Source organism: Gadus morhua, chromosome 3 (assembly GCF_902167405.1).
Source record: "Gadus morhua chromosome 3, gadMor3.0, whole genome shotgun sequence".
Lineage (NCBI taxonomy): Eukaryota > Metazoa > Chordata > Actinopteri > Gadiformes > Gadidae > Gadus > Gadus morhua.
In genome coordinates this window covers 1871632-1897904 of record NC_044050.1, presented here as the reverse complement: position 1 = coordinate 1897904, position 26273 = coordinate 1871632, and the positions used below count along the sequence as shown (strand labels likewise).

Sequence of the window (26273 nt, the reverse complement as noted above, 5' to 3'; positions counted from 1 at the left end):
AGACCACACGCATTTTAGTAAAGCGTGCGTTCCACTTACTAAAGTGTGTGCACGGCACGCCTTAGTAAAGTGAGTGCTTTATAAAATAATGACTAAACTCCGGGGCTGGATAGATATTGAACAGTAGGAGCGTGAAATGAGCGAGGCTGTTAGCATCGTTCACTTCATCTTTGACCTTGTTCCTCCATTAGTGTTTTTGATGTGTAGTTTACTCAGAGCCGATGGGGATGCATCACGATAGGTTCCTGTTCCTGTGAGATTTTTTTTAACTAGAGAAGAGATTTATCCTAGTAGATCTCATTGAACTCATTTCCATGTTAGCCCCGTCCCATGCCCATCCCACTGACATACAGCTCAGAGGCCTTCATAGCATCAGTCCTTTGTTTGGTATTCATCCCACAGATGAGGAAATCTTAATAATCTTTCATCTTTAACTGCAAACATTTCCAGAAGTTATCTGTTATGTTCGTACCCAAAATAACTACTCATCATGGAAACTATATACACTTTGTACGCCAGCGTTAGCTTCACAGCATCTGAAGCAAAACCATCCAAATAATGGTTCAGTCAGAGAAACAGGCACAAGGAAAGAAACAGAGAGGAACAAACAGGCAGCGTTGACAGAAAGACAGACACATAACTTTAACAGAAGGCAAGACAAAGAGTGGCAAACATAAATAGACAAGCATTTTTCATGTATTATGATGAGAAGGACTTGGGTTGAATGATCAAGGCATTATTGTAACTGCACTGGGTAACAACAGAACCTGAGTTGGTTTGCAAAGAAGTTGCGAGCGGCTACAAACCCCTGCATTATATTCCTACTTGTGTGGCCTCCCCTTGGTGTCCTTGGCCTATCACAATGCTCTAAACTACGGGCCCCCCCCGTTCCCCATTAACATTTATCTTCCCGCCCAAGGTGACCACAGTACATTCTATACAGTAATTCCCCAATAACTACGTACAAAAGGGTTACATATTAAACATTATAGTTACATGAAGTTACAAATCTACACATTAGTTAAATTTAGTGAGGTCTTTGATTAAGATTCATTCATCGCCTTGTTTATTAACCTGATCTTAAACCGCCATGACCTACCACATGTGTTAAAACGATGAGCCTTGTAAAACCAATATTCATTCAACAGTAAAACATGCATAGTTATCAATACCACTTTATTTGTCTGTGGCATACAGTCATAATCATAAAGCTGGTAGTGTCTGAATTTAAAAGGAGTATGGACTAGGTTAACTAACTTCAACTTCTGAGTGGAGTCAGTCATCCCACAGAATAAGTATTCCGAAATCATAAGGTGGGGGAACCGCAGGATGGCATCTCCTCATCAAAGCTCTACTTGCCTCCCCCCTCACTGTGACGTGAGCCAGACATCTTTCAGGGGCCACTTAAATGTATACGTAAAAGAGGCAGTGGGGAGGGTTCATCATTTGGCAACTGGAAAATGGTGTGAATGAGGGACACATGTAAATTTCCCTCAGAATGCAGGCATTTGTTGACCAAGGAAAGCCAGGTAATATCAATTCAGCTTTTAACATTTGGCTCAATTGTAACATTATTTGCCCTCTATTCTTGTATACTTTATACTTAAAGTTAACCTTACTTATACTTATACTTATTATCTAAGTGAACTGAGAAATAGACTGATATCATTGACTACAGAGGGATATCTGTCGAGTGGTCGCCGGTTAACCCAGGACCCTCAGAGGTGTCATGAATGACAAAGGGACAGGGCCCGGAACAGGGCCCGGAACTGTTGACTCGGTTTCTCATCTCATCTCATCTCATCTGATCTCATCTTCGTCCGCTTATCCGAGGTCGGGTCGCGGGGGGAGCAGCTCAAGCAGGGGGCCCCAGACATCCCTTTCCCGGGCCACATTGACCAGCTCTGACGGGGGGATCCCGAGGCGTTCCCAGGCCAGTGTTGAGATGTAATCTCTCCACCTAGTCCTGGGTCTTCCCCGAGGTCTCCTCCCCACTGGACGTGCCTGAAACACCTCCCAAGGGAGGCGCCCAGTGGGCATCCTTACCAGATGCCCGAACCACCTCAGCTGACTCCTTTCTAAGTAAAGGAGCAGCGGCTCTAATCCGAGTTCCTCACGGATGGCTGAGCTTCTCATCCTATCCCTAAGGGAGACGCCAGCCACCCTTCTGAGAAAACTCATCTCGGCCGCTTGTACCCGCAATCTCGTCCTTTCGGTCATCACCCAACCCTCATGACCATAGGTGAGGATAGGAACGAAGATCGACCGGTAGATCGAGAGCTTTGCCTTGCGGCTGAGCTCTCTTTTCGTTACAACGGTGCGGTAAAGCGAACGCAATACCGCCCCCGCTGCTCCGATTCTCTGGCCAATCTCACGCTCCATAGTACCCTCACTCACGAACAAGACCCTGAGGTACTTGAACTCCTTCACTTGGGCTAAGGACTCATTTCCTACCTGGAGTAAGGAAATCCTCCAGTTTACTGCTAAGAGTCATGGCCTCAGATTTAGCGATGCTAATCCTCATCCCAGCCGCTTCACACTCGGCCGCCAGCCGATCCAGTGAGTGCTGAAGGTCACAGGCCGATGATCCAATGAGGACCACATCATCTGCAAAAAGCAGTGACAAGATCCTCAGACCACCGAACTGCAACCCCTCCCCACCACGACTACGCCTCGATATCCTGTCCATGTATATCACAAACAGGATTGGTGACAAGGCGCAGCCCTGGCGGAGACCAGCACCCACTGAGAACGTAACTGACTGGCTGCCGAGGACGCGAACACAGCTCTCGCTTTGGGAGTACAGAGATTGGATGGCCCTGATGAGAGACCCCCTTACCCCATACTCCCGCAGCACCTCCCACAGTTTCTCCCGGGGGACCTGGTCATACGCCTTCTCCAGATCCACAAAACACATGTAGACCGGATGGGCATACTCCCAGGCCCCCTCCAGGGAAATTGACGACGAAACACCATCAACCTCAAGCTCTGCCTCCAACATAGAGGGCGTGTTATTCAGATTCAGGAGTTCCTCAAAGTGTTCCTCCCAACGTCCGACGACCTCCCCAGTTGAGGTCAACAGAGTCCCATCCTTACTGTACACAGCTTGGATGGTTCCCTGTTTCCCCCTCCTGAGGTGCCGGATAGTCTTCCAGAAACACTTTGGTGCCGACTGAAAGTCCTTCTCCATGGCCTCTCCGAACTTCTCCCACACCCACTGCTTAGCCTCCGACACGGCAGCAGCTGCAGCCCTTCGGGCCTGTCGGTACCCTGCAACCGAGTCAGGAGTCCTCCAGGATATCATATCCCGGAAGGCCTCCTTCTTCAATCGGACAGCTTCCCTGACCACCAGTGTCCACCACGGTGTCCGAGGGTTACTGCCCCTTGAGGAGCCTAAGACCCTGAGGCCACAGCTAGCCACCGCAGCTTCAGCAATGGAGGCTTTGAACACCGCCCACTCCGGCTCAATGCCCCCGACCTCCACAGGAATGCCAGAAAAACTAAGATACCTAGGACGGGGGCCTCCTCCAGACGTTCCCAATTCACCCGCACTACTCGTTTCGGCTTACCAGGTCTATCCGGAAATTTCCCCCATTCCCTGATCCAACTCACAACCAGATGGTGATCGGTTGACAGTTCCGCCCCTCTCTTAACCCGAGTGTCCAAAACATGCGGTCTCAGATCAGATGACACGATCACGAAATCGATCATCGATCTTCGGCCTAGGGTACTCTGGTACCAGGTACACTTATGAGCACCCTTATGTTCGAACATGGTGTTCGTTATGGATAATCCATGACTAGCACACAAGTCCAATAACAAACGACCGCTAGGGTTTAGATCAGGGAGGCCGTTCCTCCCCACCACGCCTCTCCAGGTGTCTCCATCATTGCCCACGTGGCCGTTGAAGTCTCCCAGCAGAACTACGGAGTCCCCTACTGGAGCCCCATACAGGACTCCATGCAGGGTCTCCAAGAAGGCCGAGTACTCTGAACTGCTGTTTGGTGCATACGCACCAAACATCTACCATTATTCCAACAATTTGGCTGAGAAGCCTCCATTATTTTCCACCATACCATCAACATAACATAAAGTCCTCCAACAACTCCCAGCAACAATGGGACTATTGGAAGAAAGGGGCTTCCTTCCTGTGATAGTAAGGAGGGCTGCAATAGATTCTGCTGAGGAAGATAAACAAACAAAAACACTTCAAATAAAGCCATCTTCCGTTAATATGTAGTGCTAATCCAGACAAACAGTAAAACAATGAGATGCAAAGATCTTGAGGCAGTAGCCAGACAGGAGACGGACAGGAGACAGTGAGACAGGAGACAGACAGACAGGAGACAATAGCCAGACAGACAGGAGGCAGACAGGAGAGAGACACACATGAAACAGACAGACAGACAGAAAGGAGGCATTGAGGAAACAGACAGGAGACATACAGGCCCTCATTTATCAAACGAACGTAGAAATGAGCGCAAATCTGAACGCATGATTCATCGTACGATAGGACCCACGTGAGATTCACGAAACATTCGTATCACACCAATCCCAGCGTACGAAGGATCTTGGTGTTGATAAATACGGCGGCTGAGATCGATCGTAATTAACGTAACACATCCATATAAATGCACGTCTTCAGAAGTCTCGCCCCTAACTTTTACGACGTGGAGAAACGTCCAACGGTAAAAAAAGAGAGGAATTTTTCCGAGACCGAAATGGGACGCTCGTGTCACTGGTGGATGCGAACCGTCTGGTTTTGTTTGGTAGCCTAAAAGCTGGCATTAAAGGCAAGCAAAAGAATGCTATATGGAAGGAAATAAATGTTGCAGTGAATAGTGTTTCCAATGTTCATCGGGCTACGGAAGGTTTGTTTGTTAATTCAATTAATTAAATAATAAATTAAATGTAAAATTGATGTTATCCAGCTTAAAACATTTCACATATATGCTATTGTTTGCATTGCGTCAAAGTTATTTTATTCCGAATAAGGTGAAGAAAAAATGGTCCGACATGAAGCTCAGCACCAAAAAACGTGTTGCGGCTGTGAAGCGGGCCAGTTGAAAAAGTGGCCAGGGATCTCTGGGCATCGGGTCATCTGGCTGCAGGCCAGCGCAATATTATGCAGAACCCCACATGCTAAAATAATATTGCAGGTATTTTCTGGGCTGTAGAGCAACGTTCCCCCCGCTGACCCGATGGACATCCACCTGCCCTTGAGTAGGCCTATACATCGCTCCACTGTTGCCCTTGTGCGCGTGAGCGCTGTTGAAGTTGCGCTCCTGATCCGTGTTCGGATGAGCCAGAGGAGTTATTAGGTACTCGTTCAGGGCATAGCCTTTGTCACCTAGATGAATCACATCAAACTTTTAGTGCGATGTCTTAAACGTTTTTCAAGAGAACTGCAGCGTAACTCACCGAGGAGATGGCTCTGACCATGTAGTGCGCCCTGATGTAGACGATGCCCAACTTTGCTATTTTTTTTTTTTTTTTTTTTGACATTCTGGCATCCAAAATAATCTGAACATTAACTGAATGGTAGCTTTTGCGGTTGATGTACGCGTAATCATTAATAGATGGTGGCTTCATACGCACATGGGTAGCCTACAATCAACCGCACTAATCACATTTGGAAACCTAGCAATAGCATAAAAATCCTGTTTGATTCCAGTTTGCTGATCGTTATTATATGGGAATTTAATATAACGTTCGGAGAGGGACATTATAGCTGCCAAAACTGCTGGCATGGTTCGGCTAATACTTGGCTGGGAAATACCAGACCTGTCCCTGATCTCCCGCTGAAAGCTCCCGGTGCCCAAAAACCCCAAGGTAGAGCACACCTGCACTGGCACAGGTATTGCGTTTGATCGCTTAGTTTCTCACCTTAACAGTGGCTCCAAAGCATTGCATAGCTCCATCAGGAGATGCCTTGGGAGACGAAAACGACTCAAGAGCCATTCATCGCTCTCCATAAAAAAATCGGCGCGGTCTCGAAAAACTCTCTCTCGTCTTAGACGTGCGTTGAGGTCCTCTAACAGAGCCAGGTCTGCCATCGCTGAGACTCGACCACCTATTTGGCAAAGCTCCTGTTAATATAGACAGCTGAATAAACATTTCACCTGTCACATTCTAATTATTTTCATAGCAATACTGTTTTTAATTAGGCCTGACTTGATTGTAATTGTTTGAACGGCTGGGCTAATTCCAATTTATTTAGTAATTAATATAGATGTGCAACATGGGCTACTTGTGCTGCACTATTCATCAGTGAAATACCCGTATGTTGCGCCAAAAAAACTTGCGTACACGAGCTCAGACCTGACGTGAGATTTCATCGCAGCCTGCGCTCACGATCAAATTGATAAATGCCAAGCTCAACGTTGAAATGAGCGTACGTCCATTTTACACACGTTTTCTGTCGTACGCTCGTTTGATAAATGAGGGCCACAGAGAGGAGACAGACAGACAGGAGACAGTCGGCAGACAGACAGAGAACCAGAAAAGAGGCAGATGGGAGACAGACAGGAGACAGACAGTAGACAGACAGGCAGATAGGGCACAGACAGGAGACAGACAGGCGACAGACATTAGGCAGATAGACAGGAGACAGACAGGAGGCAGACAGGAGGCAGACAAACAGGAGACAGACAATAAGCCGACAGGAGGCAGACAGACAGGTAGACACGAAGTACTAAGCCAAGGGGCGTCCAATCAGAAGCTATCCCATGATTGCGATGGGAGGAGGTTGCCAGTTACCAAAAAAAGGTGTTTCTGGTAACAATCCAAGGACTAAACTTTTTTTTGCATGAGCGCACACAATCGAAAATACTATTAGCCCTACATCCTCCTCACATAGTACGGCTCTGCAGGTATAAATAGATTTCCACTTCCTGGTTTAGAGCACACTTACAATGGTTCATTGTTTTGCGTGGTAATACGGTCATCTATAGCCCTGTTAATATTGTCATGGTGAAGACATTCATTATAATGTCGCAGAACGTTTTCAGGCTCCTGCGGAATACGTTTTACTGTTAAGTGTTTTGCCTTTAAATGATTTGCTAAGGCCTTCAGGGATGTGTTGTAATTAAACACTGACAGCATCAATCACCCTGGCTTTGCTGTTTACTGGGGGAAATGTTTCCAGCGCTTATTTGGGGCTGTATTTTTGGGTGGTGAAACAATCTGACTGGATATTGGATAACACTGAACGAAGCCATAATATATATATATTTGGTTTTAAATCAATATTTACTTATTTAATCCTTCAAACTGTGTGATGTATGGATATATCATATTCATTTTTGTATTGAATATTTATCAGAAATTACGAAAGAAAGTAATCGGAGCATTTTCAGGTTTGGAAAGATGTTGTCCATGCAAAACGTTAAAGCAAGGATTTAGTTTAAAAAAAACTAGTGGTGTCAAGCGATTAATATATTTAATCGCGATTAATCGCATTAATGTCATAGTTAACTCCAATTAACTGGAGTAATCGCAATTAATCGCAAATCTTTTTTCTATGCTAAATATCCCTTGATTTATTTTTCCCATCCATTTTTCTCATTTTAATGCTCTTATCAACATGGAGAAGTGTATCGGCTTGCCTTTTGCAAATGTTTTTTTATTGATAACAACATTGGCATATACTGATCAAAACAGGACGATCCAAAAAAAAGCCTATAGTGCAATTAAACGATGAACATACAAACATACTGCCTTGAACATAGCAGTCAGGCTACTGCTTCTTTGTTTTGAGTATATAAATAAAATAATAAATAAATTGCGTTAAACACCCAATAAAAAAGTTGACGCCGTTAAAATTGGTTTGCGTTAACGCTGTTAATAACGCGGTTAACTGACAGCAATAAAAAAAAACTTTCTTTCAGTAACCTTCACTATAAATTGCTTAATGAGCACCCTTGTGTGGTTCAATATCATTCATTAATTTGATTGCAATTCAATTTGCTTGCCAAAATATGTTAAATAATCAAATGAGATGTTTTGCATGAGTGGTTTAAGGTTTAAAAGCACTGTTTAATTCTGGGGTCTCCTTCCTTTAATACATTTTCATCATTATTTAACTTTCATTAACTTGGCCAGTGTTACTTTAGATTTTTAAATAATAAATTGTATTTATTTATTTAGGATGTAGTGTTTAGTTGATTAAGGTTTAGGACTAGAAACTTTTTCCAAATGTGTTCAATAAAAAAGCTACATTGGTCTATGAATAAATTAGGCTAATGCTAATTATCATGAATCTTCATCATCTCCCCTGAACAGGTCCAACACTGCGTGACACAAGTAAAGTAAGGGATGCGTTGTGTACGTGATCTATGGTCGCTACAGAGGACCTGGGGGGTATTTCATCAAAGTCGCTAACGAAGGCACTGCTTAGTTGATTAAGCCCAGGTAGAACTTAAGGGCTCTTTATAGTTCCACGTTCACGCAACGCAAGGGGGTTACAGACCCCTTACGTCCTTGCGGACGCTCCTTGGGTCCACCACAAGGGCCGGACGTGCGCCTCCCAAAAATTGTAACCTTCCGACGAGGCGACGCAGCAGCAAGGGCTGTGATTGGTCTGCTTACTCAAGGTTCACGACTGCGTTGTTGCGTCTGCGTGGTCATTGTATTTCGGGAACCTGGGACCATAATCAGCCCTTAAATGACAATTCCGGAATTTTGAATACCGGAATTTGGTTTGTTTAGGATGAAATAGAGTTGGTGACCAGAAATTTGAACTATTAGTCCTTTCTCGTGTATTTGGCTCATTTTGAATCGCTCCTGCCTGCTTCACAATGGTTATCTGTGTGCATACACAAACATGTCGACCCAGCAACCCTAAACGTTTGTTTTCAAAAATGTGCAAGTAACCGAGTGGTTAGTGGCATTCGTGAAGTTTAAAAAAAAATTATCGCCGCAATATATGGTTTCCATCCGTGTTAGTTGCTAATTGGAACTATTTTTTCAGATACCTCACAACCGCATATAAACTTCCGCACAAGGTCCCACTCCGTGCAGCACCTACTTTCGACTTCCGTCGGCATCTGCCTGCACTTCCCACAGGCACACCACCAATTTCCCGTGATCCTGGGGACCGCTTCAGCCGGAGCTTCAGGCGCCTCCGTAGCCCTAGCCTCCATCTCACGTAGCTCCTCTTGGGTGAATTCTGGTTCAAAACGATATCCTCTGCCGTCAAACTCAAAATCGAGTGCGTCCTCCAGAAGCCACCTTTCATAATCCATTTTCAGTGATTTTCTATGTGATTTTCCCTAATCCGAGGTGCTCACGGTACAAGACTTTAAACCAACGTAAACAGCCCACCTTTCCGGTTCGGCGGAGTAATATCAACGGGCAGTAATGAGTCTTCCAACTGAAACCAACTGGCGATAAATGTGCAATAAAACACGACAGAAACCATATATTGCGCCGATATTTTTTTTTTAAACTTTTTTAAGCATACACAAACCAGGTTTGTGTATGCACACAGACAACCATTGTGAAGCAGGCAGGAGCGATTCAAAATGAGCCAAATACCCGAGAAAGGACTAATAGTTCAAATTTCGGTGTCACCCACTCTATTTCTTCCTAAACAAACCAGAAAGGGGGGTCAATGATCAAAATACCGGAATTGTCCTTTAAGCCAAATTTCACTTGAGGCTAAAGCAATTCCATCAACCCAGTTCAGCCGCGCCTTGCTCAGTTTAGTTCAAACCAGGCTAACGTTATCGTGGATTACGCTTGCTCACCAGATATGCAACCAGCCCAGAACCTTGAATGTCAAATCATGGATCAAATGTCCCAAAAAGACCAGGCTTGATCTTTTCAAGGCTTACAGAAGCTGCTTGCGGAGGTTTATGAGGAGTACAAGCATATAATCACTCAAAAAGGGAACACCGTAACCATTAATAAAAAGAGGGAGGCCGCCTGGAACCTGTTGAATGCATAAGTAGTATTAAACGTAACATATTGTAAATGAATATTGACCATGGCTTTGAGATCAGGGAGATAGTATTGAAGTAACATGTTGGACTTGCACCCGGTCGTCCTGGGTTCAATCCCCATGCACAGGCCCGCCACTCCCTATATGCAGAGTACGCAAAGTGCGTAGGGGACCAAGTACCTGGAGGGGCACCAAAAATTAAGGTTTGTAAAAAAAAATATATATATTCAATTAAAAAAATATATAAATTAGTTATGAAGAGGCCCACCGTTGTTTTTGTCTTGATTGTATAATCTATCACTCAATTTCGGCAAATTAGATGATTTTACCTAATATATAAAAAGAGGCTCTACCCCCCCCCCCCGCCCCGCTCTCGTAGGGCACCGAAACGGCCAGCACCGGCCCTGCCCACGCAATTAGTAATTTATGAAGGATTACTGGAGAAATCAAAGAACTTTTCAAGACGCTTATTTTCATTTCTTTGAAGAGATATGCCTAGTAAATGCAGCCAGAAAACAATATTCTAAATTGACCATCCATAGTATTTGTCTCAACAGAAGTGGTCTCGGCTTCCTGCCGAGAATCTCAACTGAATGGAATTTATGTCGATGACCATTTCCCATGCAGCAGTGTCTTTGTCATTCTGACAAAGACTTCACCATCAGTAACATTAATATTAACATGACCTTTACTATGGGTTTTTTCAAGGGTTTTAAATTGTAAGACATATTTATTCTATAAAAAATAAATGGTTAGGCCTACTTTCTCTGAAATAAAGGGGATTACAAAAATAAGTCAACGCCAAGAATTCTATGACATACTCAAGATGAAAACTCGGGCCGCCCGCACTTCAGCGCCAGCGCTATACCACTTACCCAATTGATCGTGTTCGATTGCGGTAGATTACATGTATTTGTAAAAAAGTGTTGAGAAAATATCCACAATAACAATAGATAGCAAATAATTTAATAATTGTATTTGCATCATTTAATCTTAGACCCTTAGGCTGTTTATTATTTATTTATATTGTGGCATCCCCGATCGTCGCCGGCTGGGAATGTACAAGGAGACGCTCCAAACAGGGTTGCGGGTCAACGGTTTTTATTCGTTCACCTCACTTAAAAAAGGTAAAACAAAAGACAACGAAAGCTCTTCCCCCTATGGGGTAAAAAGGGTGAGGGGTCTCCGGGTCCGGTCCGTCGGTGAGGTCAGCGTGGCTCCCGCTCCCGGCTTCTCCCGCGACTGTCTCTCACTCGGTTCCCTCCCGGCACGAGCCCCATGGCTGAGAGAGCCCCGAATGAGTGGAGAAGCAGGCTATTTAAGCTGCTTCTCCACCGGTTCCTCAGGTGCTCCTCATCTTCTTAATTGGCAACGGCCGGGTTGCCACAATATATGTACATTCATGACAAACTCATGAGGATATTTTGTAGTCTAGCGTGAAGTAATAATCTCTTTCTCACACACACACACACACACACACACACACACACACACACACACACACACACACACACACACACACACACACACACACACAAAGAGTGTACGTCATCATACATCAGCAAGAGAATGCTGACACATAGGCTGTTAATGTCCTCCCACACACACTCTGTCTAACTCTCACTCTTCCCCTGTCTCACTCTCAATCTACTCAGCGGCTGAAATGTCCCTCATTATTTCTTCAGTCTCCCCTATCGCTCCTCGTGAAATCATGTCTTCTGGTTTGCTCCTGGTGACTTCATGTCTTCTGGATCGCTCCTGGTGACATCTTGTCTTCTGGATCACTCCTGGTGACATCATGTCTTCTGGATCGCTCCTCTCGACAAGCCTTCTGGACCGTTATGTCACCACTCTGACTCAAGTCAGTCAGTCAGTAGGCAGTCAGCCAATAATCAGCCAGTTTTCAGTCATGCAGTAGTCGGTCATCCAATACATCCAATACTGGATGTCAGTATTCAGATATCCAGTAGTCAGTCAGTAGTCAGTCAGCCAGTAGTCAGACAGACAGACTACTGGCAGAGAGAGAGAGAGAGAGAGAGAGAGAGAGAGAGAGAGAGAGAGGGAGAGGAAGAGAGGAAGAGAGGAAGAGAGGAAGAGAGAGAGAGAAAGAGAGGAAGAGAGAGAGAGAGAGAGGAAGAGAGGAAGAGAGAGAGAGAGAGAGAGAGAGAGAGAGGAAGAGAGAGAGAGAGAGAGAGGAAGAGAGAGAGAGAGAGAGAGCGAGAGAGAGAGAGAGAGAGAGAGAGAGAGAGAGAGAGAGAGAGAGAGAGAGAGAGGGACTTTCAGATAATGGCTCACCATATCACTATTGGGCCTCCATACTTCTTTATTAGACTACAAAGGGCTTTGAATGTAAACTTGGTACCAAAAGAAAGACCTGTGAGATGGTTACATAACTCATCAACATGAAGGCCATTCGGTCGGAGTGTAGAAAGCCAGAACACAGCAGGAATGGAGGGTTTATTTCTGGATGGACTCACAAGGAGTATGGAAGGTTAGGGAAGTAGGGGGGACCGGGGCTGACTTGACGCCAGCGGGAGATACTGCTCTTAGTCTCGTCTGCCTAGTCAGTTTAGTGAAAGAACATGAAATATTTACCATGTTCTTGTTGCTCTGCAGCCAGCACCCTCTCAGCATATATAATTACTGTTGGCACTAAACCCATGGAGTGGAAAACATTGATTTCAAAGACATTCGACACAATAGCTAATCTGCTGAGGCACAAAGAAGGCCTGACACAAGCTTTGTCTTGTAGCGTAATGGGGGGTGGCTGTAGGGACGCTGACATGTCCCACCGTCTGGAACTGGGCTAAAAGAAACCACCACTCTGACACACGCGTAAATACACGCAGACACACACACACCAAGGCACGCACACACACACACCCAGGCATGAACACAACTCAGGCACACAAGCACCTAAGAACACACACAGACCCAGGCAAATACACACCCAGGCACGCACATACGCATGCACGCACAAACACGCACACCCAGACATGAACACATGCAGGCACTCACACACACACACAAACACACACACACACACACACACACACACACACACACACACACACACACACACACACACACACACACACACACAAAGGGAGGTCACACAAATTGTATAACAAAGTTGATGTAAAACAGAAATATCTGACCTGATCTTGAACTTATTTTTTATTGCTGTTTTATGGTTTTGGCGCCTCTCCGCCCTCATGTAACTTCCTGTTGGCGGACATCTCCCCCCTTTTCTCCTCTCCTCTCCTCCCTCCTCTCCTCTCTAAACTTTCCTTATATTGCTCCTCACCTCTCTCCCCTCCTCTCACAACTTTCCTCCTCTCTTGTCCTCTCTCCTTTCCTCCCATACCCTATCCCGTCTCCTCTCCTACTCACTTCTTTCCTCTCCTACGCTCTCTCATCTCCTCTCAAGTATCCTTTCCTAACCTACCCTCTCTACTCTCTTCTCTCATCACCTTTCCTACCCTCTAATTTACCCTATCTTGAAAACTCTATCTACTCTCCTGTCCTCCCCTCCTACCCCCTCCACTCCTCTTTTAAACCTCCTCTCCTACCATCGCCTCTCCTGCCCTCTTCTGAATCCTCAATGAAAGAACTGGAGTGGAGATGCTAACCTTAATATAAAAGGACAATAATGAATACAGGTTGTTATAATATAATACATTTAATTTAGAGGCGCCTTTCAAGACACCCAAGGTCACCTTACAGAGCATATAGTCATCATACATTTTTTAAAAAGCAAGACATTGTGGAAAAAAATAAATAAATAAATAAACATAAGCAATAAGAAATAAATAAAACAAAAACAATCAAAACAGTGATCAGTTAGACGTTGTGTGCGAGTTTGAACAAGTGTGGTTGAACTTCTGTTGCTGTGATCTCCATCACATTACCTCTTCCTCTCCGTGGTCCTCATCCTTCCTGCTTGCCCCTCCATCCTTCTCCCTGACCCTCTTTCTTGAACGATAGAAGAAGAGAGAGACCTTCGGTTGATTCATTTAATGCGTCCTGCCACGTTCCCCTGTTCCTCTGTCTGCCTTTCATCTCTCCTGCTCTCCTATGGGTGCACTTTCCCCCCCTTCCAATTTCCCCTCTCATTACCCCGTCCCAGGCGTGGGTTCCCTGCCCCAGGGACCCAATCGTCTCTGGCTGAAGATGTCACTGGGGCTGTGAACATGGGTCCCGGATGGGCTGACTTAAGGCTTAGTGGAAGTGATGCAATCTCAGACAACAGTTGTGTGTGTGTGAGGGGGGGGGGGATAGAGAAGACACTAGAGCAGGATGACAGAGTGAGGGAGGGGGAGATAAGTATGGGGGCTCGAGGGTCAGAGCAGAGGAAGGAAGAGCAGGAAGGAGCGGGAGTGGAAGGAGGAGGCGAGGGGAGGAGGTGGAGACATTGTTGAAGTGTTGATGTGGTCATATTGCAGGTCCCTGTGGAAGGTTTGCTGGCTGGAGATTATTACACAGCTTTTGATTTCTATTGGCTCTGAAGTCAATTTCCGCTCGGCACTTCCTTGCCCTGCAAACACACACACACACACACTGGCACATACACTCACACACACACACACACACACACACACACACACACACACACACACACACACACACACACACACACACACACACACACACACACACACACACACACGTACACACATACACACACACACACTCATGTACACACATATACACACACATAGCTCCCCAGGTATATAATTGGTCATCAGTAGCATATTATACCATGATTATGTTTTCTATAGTGCTTGGGATTCTAGGTCTAAAGGGTGGCAACAGAGGCCTGTAGTGAAATCAAGCTAGCAATTGGAGGAAACCACATCTCGCAGTAGAAACAAGCCAGACCTCGAAGCAGTGAGACAGGGACATCACTCTGTTATATCAAACAAATTATTCATTGTGTGTGTGTGTGTGTGTGTGTGTGTGTGTGTGTGTGTGTGTGTGTGTGTGTGTGTGTGTGTGTGTATGGAAGTAAATCTGTGCCATCGGATTTTGAAGATAAAAAGCCATTGAATGCTAAGCACTGAATATTTATGCACTGAAATAACGTATCTGGATTTTTTGCCTCTAAATGTAACTACGTTTTTCATCAAATCATTTTCACCTTCATATTTCATGTTTAAAATTTCTAAATCAAATATTCAACGTTAAAAAATTAAACAAATATTCAACGTCCCCAAATGTAACATTCCAAAGTCACCTGCGAAATTCAATGTATGAAATTCTGTGTTAACATCGGGGGACCCAAGGAAGAGCAATTCTTTCTTTCTTGATATAAATGTTAATTCTAAACAGCATTTTACACAGTAGCCTATAATAGGATATGCTCAAAGGTCAATCAACGTCATTAAACACTGAATGTAGCTTTTTATGGGGAGAGAAGCAACTGTGGGGGACCTTACTTAACGCCCTATCCATTGTATCGGTCTGTAAAATGCTAATAAAATAAAATAAAATGTATTCATTAAGTACATATCAATATATCAACACATCACAATATCAAGGTGAGGGGGGGATCTTTTCTTTTATTTATTTTTTTATATTGCACACCGTTTTAGTTTTTTGATGAACTGCCTGTATGTGAAGTGTGTGTGTGATAGCAGTGACTTGGCTGGATTTACATGCAGCGTAAGGGTAGCCTAATTGTAGTGGGTTAAGGAGCCCAATTTATTAGGGCACCATTTTGGGGTGATCCGAGGTCTCTTTGCCTATGTTTTGTGTGATGCTGGGGCGATCTGAAGCCCGCTGCCCACTGTGGAACGAGAGCGCAGAGCGGACAGTATTGGGCAACTGAAGCGGCCACAGCTTGTAGTTCCAGTGGAAGCACGGCGTGCCTAGGGAAGAAGTGCCTGACAGCAACCTGCTTTTAATTTGTCATCTTCATATCTGTATCATGTCTCTCCGTGCGGAATAGTGTCGGCTCTGTATGCTCGTTGCGCTCCTGTTATCCCAACACAGAGGCATATCAATCCGTTTTGCTCCAGCCACTTAACGTGCGCCCGGTGTCACAAAACGAATACCCCCAATCCGAGTGATCGATGATGATATAAACGTTAAGTTTTTAGGTCTTGCATGTTTCCGCAAGTGAAAGAATTCATCCCTGTTTACACTTCAAACTCGTGCATGTTGCAGGAAATATGTAACAGCGCCCCCTGAGAGTTAAACTATTCAGTGGGTCGCAGAATTCTGTGACACCCGCTCGCTCTCCTTGCTTGAGGATCGATTGCTCTTCCTTGGGTCCCCCGATGTTAATGCTGAATTTCGTACAATGAATTTTTCAGCTGACTTTGGCTTGTTGAATTTGGGGACGTTGAAAATATTTAAGTAAAATTTTTTAACGTGGAATATTTGATTGAGAATTTTTTCAACTTAAAAAATAAAGCTGAAAATGATTTATTGAAAATTCTAAGAGTTAAATTCGGAGGCAAAAAATCCAGATACGTTATTTAAATGCATAAATATTCAGTGCTTAGAATTCAATGGCTTTTTATTTTTAAAATCTGATGGCACAGATTTACTTCCATATGTGTGTGTACGAGCGCGCGCGCGTGTGTGTGTGTGTGTGTGTGTGTGTGTGTGTGTGTGTGTGTGTGTGTGTGTGTGTGTGTGTGTGTGTGTGTGTGTGTGTGTGTCAACACTTAACTTATCCCATAGGATATGACAAAATCCTCATGCTGGACCCCAACATTCTTAGACAGTTCTTAAAGTGCTGGCAGATGAACACAGTGCACAGTAGGATTGCTTGCTCGAGAAAATGTTCAGAATATCAATGCATCTGCAGAAGTACTCTATGCTGTTCTGTTGATCTGTAAGAAAGAACCGAAAATGGATAAAAAACTAGTGCAAGTGTATTCTATATAAGTATATATATATATATATATATATATATATATATATATATATATATATATATATATATATGTATATAAGTATATATATATATATATATATATATATATATATATAGTATATATATATTAGTGGTGGGCATAGATTAATTTGCCATTTTAATCTAGATTAATGTAGATTAAAATGGCAAACGGCAAAAAATCTGTTCGTTTACCATGACAGCGGTCAATTATACTGGGCAATGGTGATTTATCAAATATAATTCACCGCCGGAAGTTGTGAAGTGCCCATGCAAGTGAACATAAACAAAAATAATTGACAGCTGAACGTTGGGAAGGCCCATGCAAGTGAATGGAGCAGTCTACAGCATTGAGAAGAGCCGTGTAATAATCCATAATAATGTAAGGTTTAGAAGTTAAATATTTAAAAGTTGTAGGATAAATTAATATAATTTATATTGGAGTTAATTTGCTAGAAATGTACTTAAATTTTTAGTCAGCTAATCATTTACATATTTATGTTACACAATTATTACATATTTACATGTTTACATATTTTACCACCACTAATATATATATATATATATATATATATTGGGGACGATAAAAGTTTTGCGTTAGCGCAGCCGTTAACGTTGATAACGGCCCACCACTAATATATATAGATATATTAGAGCTGTCAAGCGATTAAAATATTTAATCGTGATTAATCGCATTAATGCCATAGTTAACTCTAATTAATCGCGATTAATCGCAAATTATTTTTCTATGCTAAATATCCCTTGATTTTTTTGTCCCATAATTCTTCTCATTTTAATTCTCTTATCAACATGGTGAAGTGCATCGGCTTGCCTTGTGCAAATGATTTTTTATTGATAACAACATTGGCATATACACTGATCAAAACAGGACGATGCAAAAAAAGAGCCTATAGTGCAATTAAACGACTGCTTTGAACAAATTTCATTTGAACATAGCAGTCAGGCTTCTTTGTTTTGAGCCAAAGAAAAAAATTTTTTTTTTTTTTTTTTTTTATAAAATAATTGCGTTAATCGCGCGATAAAAAATTTAACGCCGTTAAATTTGGTTTGCGTTAACGCCGTTAATAACGCGTTTAACTGACAGCTCTAATATATATATATTAGTGGTGGTGGGCCGTTATCGGCGTTAACGGCTGCGTTAACGCAAAACTTTTATCGCGCGATAAAAAAAATATCGCCGTTAATCTATTTTCAAACACTTCCTTGTTCGGACCCATCACGTGACTGAACTAACCAATCAGAAGCTAGAATTTAGGGTGCACTCACACTAGGCCATCTGGCCGTGGCCGTGGCCGTTTTCACACCTAACCGTGCTCAAATCTGCCAGTGTGAGTGTGGCCAGTCTGGCCAGGCCAGGCCAATTTGGCCACTTGGGAGAGGTGTGCTGCTACGGTCCGGGCCGCTACGGTACAGATGCTAATGAGCCGACACGCGCACACGCACGGCTACGCAACCTGAGCTGGATGAAGTATAGTCCATGCGACGACCACGGACATAATAACGGCGACGAGCCTTCTTTCCCATTAAACGGTAAACATATATCCAAATAAGCAACAGACTCAGCAAAGTGCGAACTTAGTTCTCTGTGTTGTTGTCCATTGTTGTAAAAACTCTGACTGGCGGCAGACTTTTTTATGGTCCATGCAGCGGACGCTTGGTGATGACGTGTTACTTACGACGTGATGACGTATGTACAAGAGCCCACCGTGGCCAGGCCACAGTTGCGACGGCCAACGGCCACGGCCAGATGGCCCAGTGTGAGTGCAGGCCAGAGAACAATGGGGCCATTTGAGCACGGTTAGGTGTGAAAACGGCCAACGGCCACGGCCAGATGGCCTAGTGTGAGTGCACCCTTAAGGCCGATGCATACCTCCGGATCCGGACGAAAAACATCCGTCGCCCCAAACATTGCCCCCAGAACTACCCTTCATACCTCTGTCTGGTTTCAGCGTTCTTATGGATGTTACGCAATAAATCCTCTAGAGGGCAGTGACAGTCGTTTCACAAATTAACGGCATCGACAATCGCAAACATGGCATCGGTAGAGATGATTTTGCTTTGTAAGTACATTTCTAGCAAATTAACTCCAATATAAATTATATTAATTTATTCTACAACTTTCAAATATTTAACTTCTAAACCTTACATTATTATAGATTATTACAAGGCTCTTCTCAATGCTGTAGACTGCTCCATTCACTTGCATGGGCCTTCCCAACGTTCAGCTGTCAATTATTTTTGTTTATGCTCCGTTCACTTGCATGGGCACTTCACAACTTCCGGCGGTGAATTATATTTGATAAATCATTGCCCAGTATGATTGACCGCTGTCGAGGTAAACAAACAGATTTTTTGCCGTTTGCCATTTTAATCTAGATTAGTCTAGATTAATTTTGGAATTAATCTAGATTAAAAAAAATAATCTATGCCCACCACTAATATATATATATATATATATATATATATATATATATATATATATATATATATATATATATGTCTACACCAAATAAAGTGTCATTGTTAGTCCATGCAAAGCCAGGCTTATTAAATTGTAGACGTTATGTCGCTGTGAATTTTGCATGTGGAGTTAATTGCTGCTTCCAGTCAGCTTGAAGAGCAAGCAAGGGTCGATTGCTTTGGTCAGAACATCTTGAGGCCTTCTGGGGAGCTCATCTCACAAAACAGAAGAACCAGCAAATGCATGAAGAATAATTATCTTTATAAAACAATTAACCCCAAATACCATACAATTAAGAGATAACACAAGCTTAGATGGCGCGAGCATGTCCTTAACATGGTTCACCCCAAGGTGGGAACCCGTTATGCCACTAAGACTGCAGCCGATCGCTGATCCAACATAAGGGCCTTTCCGAGGCCACAACTACAATGTTTCAGCCAGAAATGAACTGAATAAACAATTTCACAAGAGCAGACCAAATGTTGCAAACGGCGCCAACTTCAGGAAATATGTGCTTATCTAACAGAGACATAAATAAAATACGTGGAGACATTTTTCCAAGGTTGTTTGGATGCCTGGGTGTTTTTTTTACTGTCTTATATCTTTACCACAATCATAAGCTGATAAATTGGCTTTGCACAACAACAAGAGACAGGGCCACAGCCATTTAATAATGGGTGGTTTTTAATGGGATGGCAGCCCAGGCTAGTACACGCACCACAATAGTTTCCTTTCGGAAGTACGGAGGATGACAGAATACAGTGTTGTATCAAACCCCCAGCTAGAATGCACTTGCACTCCAAAGACATATTCAGGGTTCTGGGCCTGAACATCATGTTTCTTTATCTTTAATGACATTTGGAAGCATCCCAATGTAGGGACAGTTGAAGATATCTAATGCGTTGGTTTCCCTTCAGTATGTTGTCCATGTTGTTACCCCACTAGTGCACGATTCCAAGTTATTTAAAATGTATACACAGATGTGGAAATGGTTAAATCAGGGGTTCTCAAAGTTTTGACATCTGAGGGCCAATTTAGGAACCCAAAATTTGAGTGAGGGCCGCCAAAGGAAAAAGAAAATCGGCGGGAAACGCCGCCAGCATCCCAGTGGTCAAAAAAAACATTGTACCCTGGACCTCTGGGAGTGAGGTCAAGTGAGGTCTAAATCACGAAACTGAGGTTCAGCCTTTCAAAGTAATGTACAGTCGGATTAAAACTAACAAATGTAAAAGGATTTAATTGAAAGCTAGAGAGAATCTTTTATTTTTGTTTAAATTAATATTGATATGATAATAAAAAAAATATGTTTATTTTTTATTTTTTGTATTATTATTTTATATAACTTACATAACTATGTTTGTCATTGCGGGCCGCCAGGAATGATTCCGCGGGCCACCATTGGCCCGCGGGCCGCGATTTGAGAAAAATGGGTTAAATCCTCCATTAAAAAGAAAATTCATCAATACTATTCCGTGTCTTAAATTATGATAAGCAATATATTTTGGGGACTGAATAGGATAAATGCCCTGGGGTTATCAAAATCTCTTTTATCAGCGCAGAGTTGCGGTCCTCTCTGTCTTTGTTGAAGCAGGAGGGGATGACAGTTATTTTCAGATTGGGGTCTGCCGGGGATTCCCCTTCATTTGTTGGCAGGCCCTTCCTTTTGGAACAGACGTAACGGCTGGGCCCAGAGGACCCGCCTCACACATTCATCTCCCCAATCTTCCCAAGATTTATTCCATATCTGATGAACATGAGAGGCACGCAAGCAGAGCACAGAGCTGAGCTCTGCTCAGATCGGAAATAAAAAGGAGACAAGCTAGAAGATGAGGACAGGACTGATGGACAGACTGACGAGCAGAAAAGGAGAGATGATGGATTGACGGACAGACCGACGAGCAGAATTGGAGAGATGGATGGACTGACGGACAGACTGACGAGCAGAAAAGGAGAGATTGGTGGACTGATGGACAGACAGACAGAATATCATATAGTAAGGATAGAAGGATAGATGGCCGAAGAGATAGAAGGACATAGATAGAAAGATGAGCAGATGAGATGGAGAAGGAAAAGGAGACAGACAGACAAACTGGAAAGCAGAAAATAAGTCAGAAGATATATTTGCCAGCCAGATAGACTTACTGACTGACTGACTGACTGCGGACTGACTGACAGAGACCTTTGAGCCAGGAGGTTAGCTTGAATTGGATAAAGCATCAGGTAAAAAGCTTGGAGCAGGTTCTCTGTGTATCAGACAGTGGCGGCTGGTGGAATTTATTTTAGGGAGGGCTTTTGTGCATTCTGACAAAATAATAAAGACAAAATAGAACAATTCCTTACAAAGACGAATGGAGCCGGGGAACTAAATTTTAACTTAATTTATTTGCCTTGTAGAATTCAGCAAGATTGAAAGTGCAAATACATCAATGATAAGTTAACAAGTTAACATTCTCTCTCTGTCTCTATCTGTATGTGTGTTTCTGAGAGAGTGAGAGAGAGAGAGAGAGAGAGAGAGAGAGAGAGAGAGAGAGAGAGAGAGAGAGAGAGAGAGAGAGAGAGAGAATGTGATTCTAAAAGGGGTGAGTGTGTTACGGCCAATCTATTGTGTTGGTAACTTCACTCATAAATCTATCTACAGTCAAGTATGCATTTAGCCAAATACGATAAAATATCAATATAATATGTGCAACCTTATATGTGTGGTTGTTCAAGACACACTGAAGGCGTGATGCCACCATAGGTTTGCAGATAACTACATACAATATGCACACTGAAGGCATGATGCCACCATAGGTTTGCAGAGAACTACGTGCAATATGCACACTGAAGGCATGATGCCACCATAGGTTTGCAGAGAACTATATAAAATAAGCACACTGAAGGCATTATGCCACCATAGTTTTGCAGAGAACTACATACAATCTGCACACTTGATTCAGGATTCTCATAGATCAGAGACAGTTCCGTCTTGAGCTTTGCCTTGTTCAGTGTGGGATATGCCTTCACAGTGGCATTCAGAGCATCAGCAGGAAATGAACGGCAGTACCTTTCAAACATATTTCCTTGTACTAAGGTAGCACTCACAAGGTGGCCAGTGAAAGAGAACCTCGCTTTGGTGTGAGCCAGGATGGTGTCGGTGTCGCAGCCCTCTTCAGACAGCCTCTGCTTCACCTCTTCTGTCAAAGCCGTCCTTGGTCTGTCGGTTCCTGATGGCTCTTGCAGCTGGTCAGAGTCTCTGAATGCAAACAAACCAATAATGTGTTTGTTAGGCTGTGTACAGTACTGTAGTCTACATGATGCACATGTTCACACTTTATCCAGTAAAAAGATGTCAGCATACCCACTTAAAATGGGCAGGAATGCATAATGTTTTTGTTAAACACTGTTTTTTATCTATCGTTGGTAACTTCACTCATAAATCTATCTACAGAAAAGTATGCATTTAGACATATACGATAAAACATCAATATAATATGGGCAACCTTTTATGTGTGGTTGTTCAAGACACACTGAAGGCATGATGAGTATACCCACTTAAAATGGGCAGGGATGCATAATGTTAGTGTTAAACACTGTTTTTTAAGCTATCCATTGTGCCTCGCCTAACCAGGATGTCCAGCACAGAGTAAAGCAAGCTAGATTACACCACTGGCAATATATTATAAAAAAGAACATATATTATAAAAAAAAGAACACAAATACAGTCCCCTTTGCATATGTTCTCATAACAAAGCTTTGCTTTGAGAAGGATCAAATAATATAATATACCTAATGGTCTGCAAACTGCTTGTGAAGCTCTCGAGGGCCCTTTTGATGAAGAATGCATCAATGTCCTTCTTCTGGAGCTTCTGATGCAGAATGTCGACGTGCGACCGCTTTTTTTATTAATTTTGGTCTTGGAGGTCCTGATTGTTTTAATGCCAATTTCTCTGAATTGGATCGTCGACTAAAAGGAACTTCTTTCAGAGACGCAACGGAATTGCACACATTAGCAGCCATTTTGAAATTAACAGGTGACTTGATCGAAGATATATCCCTTCGCGCTCTTTGCTCAGTTACGTATGACGAAAAAAAATACTCTTTCTCCCAGTTGGTAGTGCTTCGCCCAAATCGCCCGTATACACCATCCGCCCCTGGTATCAGAGAGTCTCTTCCCTCAGGATCAGACAGTTTGTGATAACCTTAGTGGGAATCAGCCTTTCTCTTGCCAGGTCCCGAGATCAGCCTGATGTTTTCACGACCAATTAGAAATTATCCAATTACAAGAGTCGGGGTCGGCCAGACGCAGTAGATTAAGGATGGTGTGCAGGTAAGAAGGTCCTCATACTGTACTGCTGTTGAAGGTTTATGGAGGTGAAAATCTGAACGTCCACCAACCCCTGTAGTTAGCAGGCCCTGTGAAGGCAAATCTCACTCAAGAAGCAATGCCAATGTATACATTCCTCAAAGATCGATGGCGGTCGATTAGACGACAGCGAAGTTCACGCAGGGCTGGTCATCAGCCAAGCATGGCCAGCATATTAAGTCTTCAATCTCAGCTTTGACTAATGACTTTGTCGTGTTGAACGTACCAACAGAGCTTTTCCATTTGTTGCAATTGAGCGCTGGAAGCTATGAACTCGGATTAATCAATTCAGCGGGTGTCCAACCAATTCTCTCTTTTCCTCTCGCTCCCTCCCTCCCACTGTTTCATCACACTTTATTTCTTTCTTCCTCACTCCCACCGCCCAATCTCTCCAGTGTCTGTCACGTCCGCCCGGGGGGATTCCTCTGCCTGCATTCCTTCACTCCATCACTCCATCCTTCAGCAAAGGTGGTTCCTTGGCCTCTTTCTCTTCGTCCCTCCCTCCCCTTTCTTCAAACCGCTTTTTTTCCGTAAGTAATTAATATCCGGTCCACCATCATCCTTACTGCCATGTCCGCCATAACAGGGAATTCATTTCACTGCAAATGACAAATTATCCACAGCTTAGTAACATAAATGGAGACTTTAAAAGGCAGGGGGAATTCCACTGCTGCAAGAGCACATTATTCATTCCTGATGGTCATTGAAAAGTGTTGATTAAAGAGTTCTGCGGAATTTACAAATGTTCTTGGTGGGTTTTGACATTGATTGTGAGGATTTCAAAAAGGAGCTTGATGTTTTTGGTTACATAATGGATAAGGAACTTGCTAGACATTAAAGGAGACATATTATACCACCAGGTGTGAGTGTGATAAGTCTTACAAGCGGTTTCGAAAATCTGCCCCATATGACATCACCAGTGGGTGTGTCATCCTAGATCTTTGCTGGATAGATCAGTCTACCAGCCTACCCAGTGGACTGAAGTAAACATTGCTGATCTATCCAACACAGATCTAGGTGGACACGCCCCAAACGGCTTGTAAGGCTAATCACACCCACACCTGGTGGTATAATATGTCTCCTCTGAATATAAAATGGAACTGGAGGATAGATGAAGTTAAGCTTTCTCCTCAGTGAGAGGAGTTTCTTCTCAGTGAGAGGAGTTTCATTGTTAATACAATGCTAATTGGCAATAATTAGCCATTGTGGTCCTCATGTGATCAGAGTAGTGGTGGTCAGGTTCCACCTCTCTGATAGGTTGGGCAAATGTGATGGGATGACGGATGGTTTCAGAAACACATTTAAACTATGTTTTCCCAAAACATAATTTAATGGATTTAGTGAAAGCAGGAAAATAGCATACTTTGTTCATTTAGCGAATAGCAAAATTCAAGATCATCAAGATTTAATTTAGTTGTATCTAAACATCTGTTGATTGTTTCCCTGCTGGTAATGGGATGTGACAACCACTCTTGCTCTTTGCCAGACCAGGAATGCTTCCCCTTACGGACCCCTTCATTAGAGGGGTACTCGAGGAAAAGAGAGAGCATTGATTGCATCTGAGTGTCATTTATTCTAGGAAAGCAACAAGCCGACACCATCTAGCCCTACTGCTCGAATACCGCCGGGCCATCTGCTTCATGCGTATAGCTGGGTAAATCTTGTGTCATCCTCTGGTATTCATTACAATAGGATACATTATATACTGTGGGCCGCCCCAAGCTTTGTGTCTGCAGATGCTGGAGAAGATCTCTGGTCTCATTGAATTCTTATAGTTGTTTACTCACTTGCTGACTTCACCAGTTCACTGTTATGACAACACTAAATATGAGCTACGTCAAGAAGATAAAAAATGATATATAAAAATATGTATTTTTGCCTTTCAAGATGAAGAATTCTTCAGGCTTGGCTTTGTAGCAACCTGGTCTAACATGAATCTGTGAAATGACCACGGGCGCTTAACTCAAAATCCGTGGTGGCCTCACGGAATCACTGCAATTTCCGTGATGGGGCCACGGATTTTGCTCCAATGCAGGTTAATGAGACTCATATTCAGTGGCACACACACAGATCACCATTTCAACGACCAAGTCGACCACGGGCGCTTGACTCAAAATCCGTGGTGGCCTCACGGAATCACTTAAATTGTCTGTGATATGTCCACGGATTCCAATGCAAGTTAATGACACTCATATTCCATGGCAGACACACAGATCCCCGTTTCAACGACCGAGTCAACCTGGTCTCAGAGGGATCCGTGAATATCTAAGGGATAATGTATAGAACGCCGGTAATTATTAATATGTCTTGCTTCGGCGTCTTGCTTCGCCCTGAAGGGGCTCATTTTCGATAATGAACGGCGACGTTCTATACATTATCCTGCTTATTACACGGCTACTTGCAAAACAAAAAAATAACTTCACACAGTGTGTCTTTTTACAATTTATTTGTTACCAGCATTCGTAGGGCCCTATTTTAACGGTCTGAAACGCAAGTGGGAAGCGCAAAACGCAAGTAGCTTTGTGGGCGGTTCTACGGTGCTATCGCTATTTTACAGGCGGATAAATGACAGTTGCGCCACGGCGCAAGTGTCAAAAGG

General features: G+C 43.3%; 1 protein-coding gene across 1 annotated transcript in view; it reads left to right on the top strand.

Moving 5' to 3' along the window:
* The window catches only part of sgcz (sarcoglycan zeta), a 676366-nt gene that overhangs the window by 222128 nt on the left and 427965 nt on the right, over window positions 1-26273 (top strand). The gene's annotated exons all lie outside the window — the stretch shown is intronic.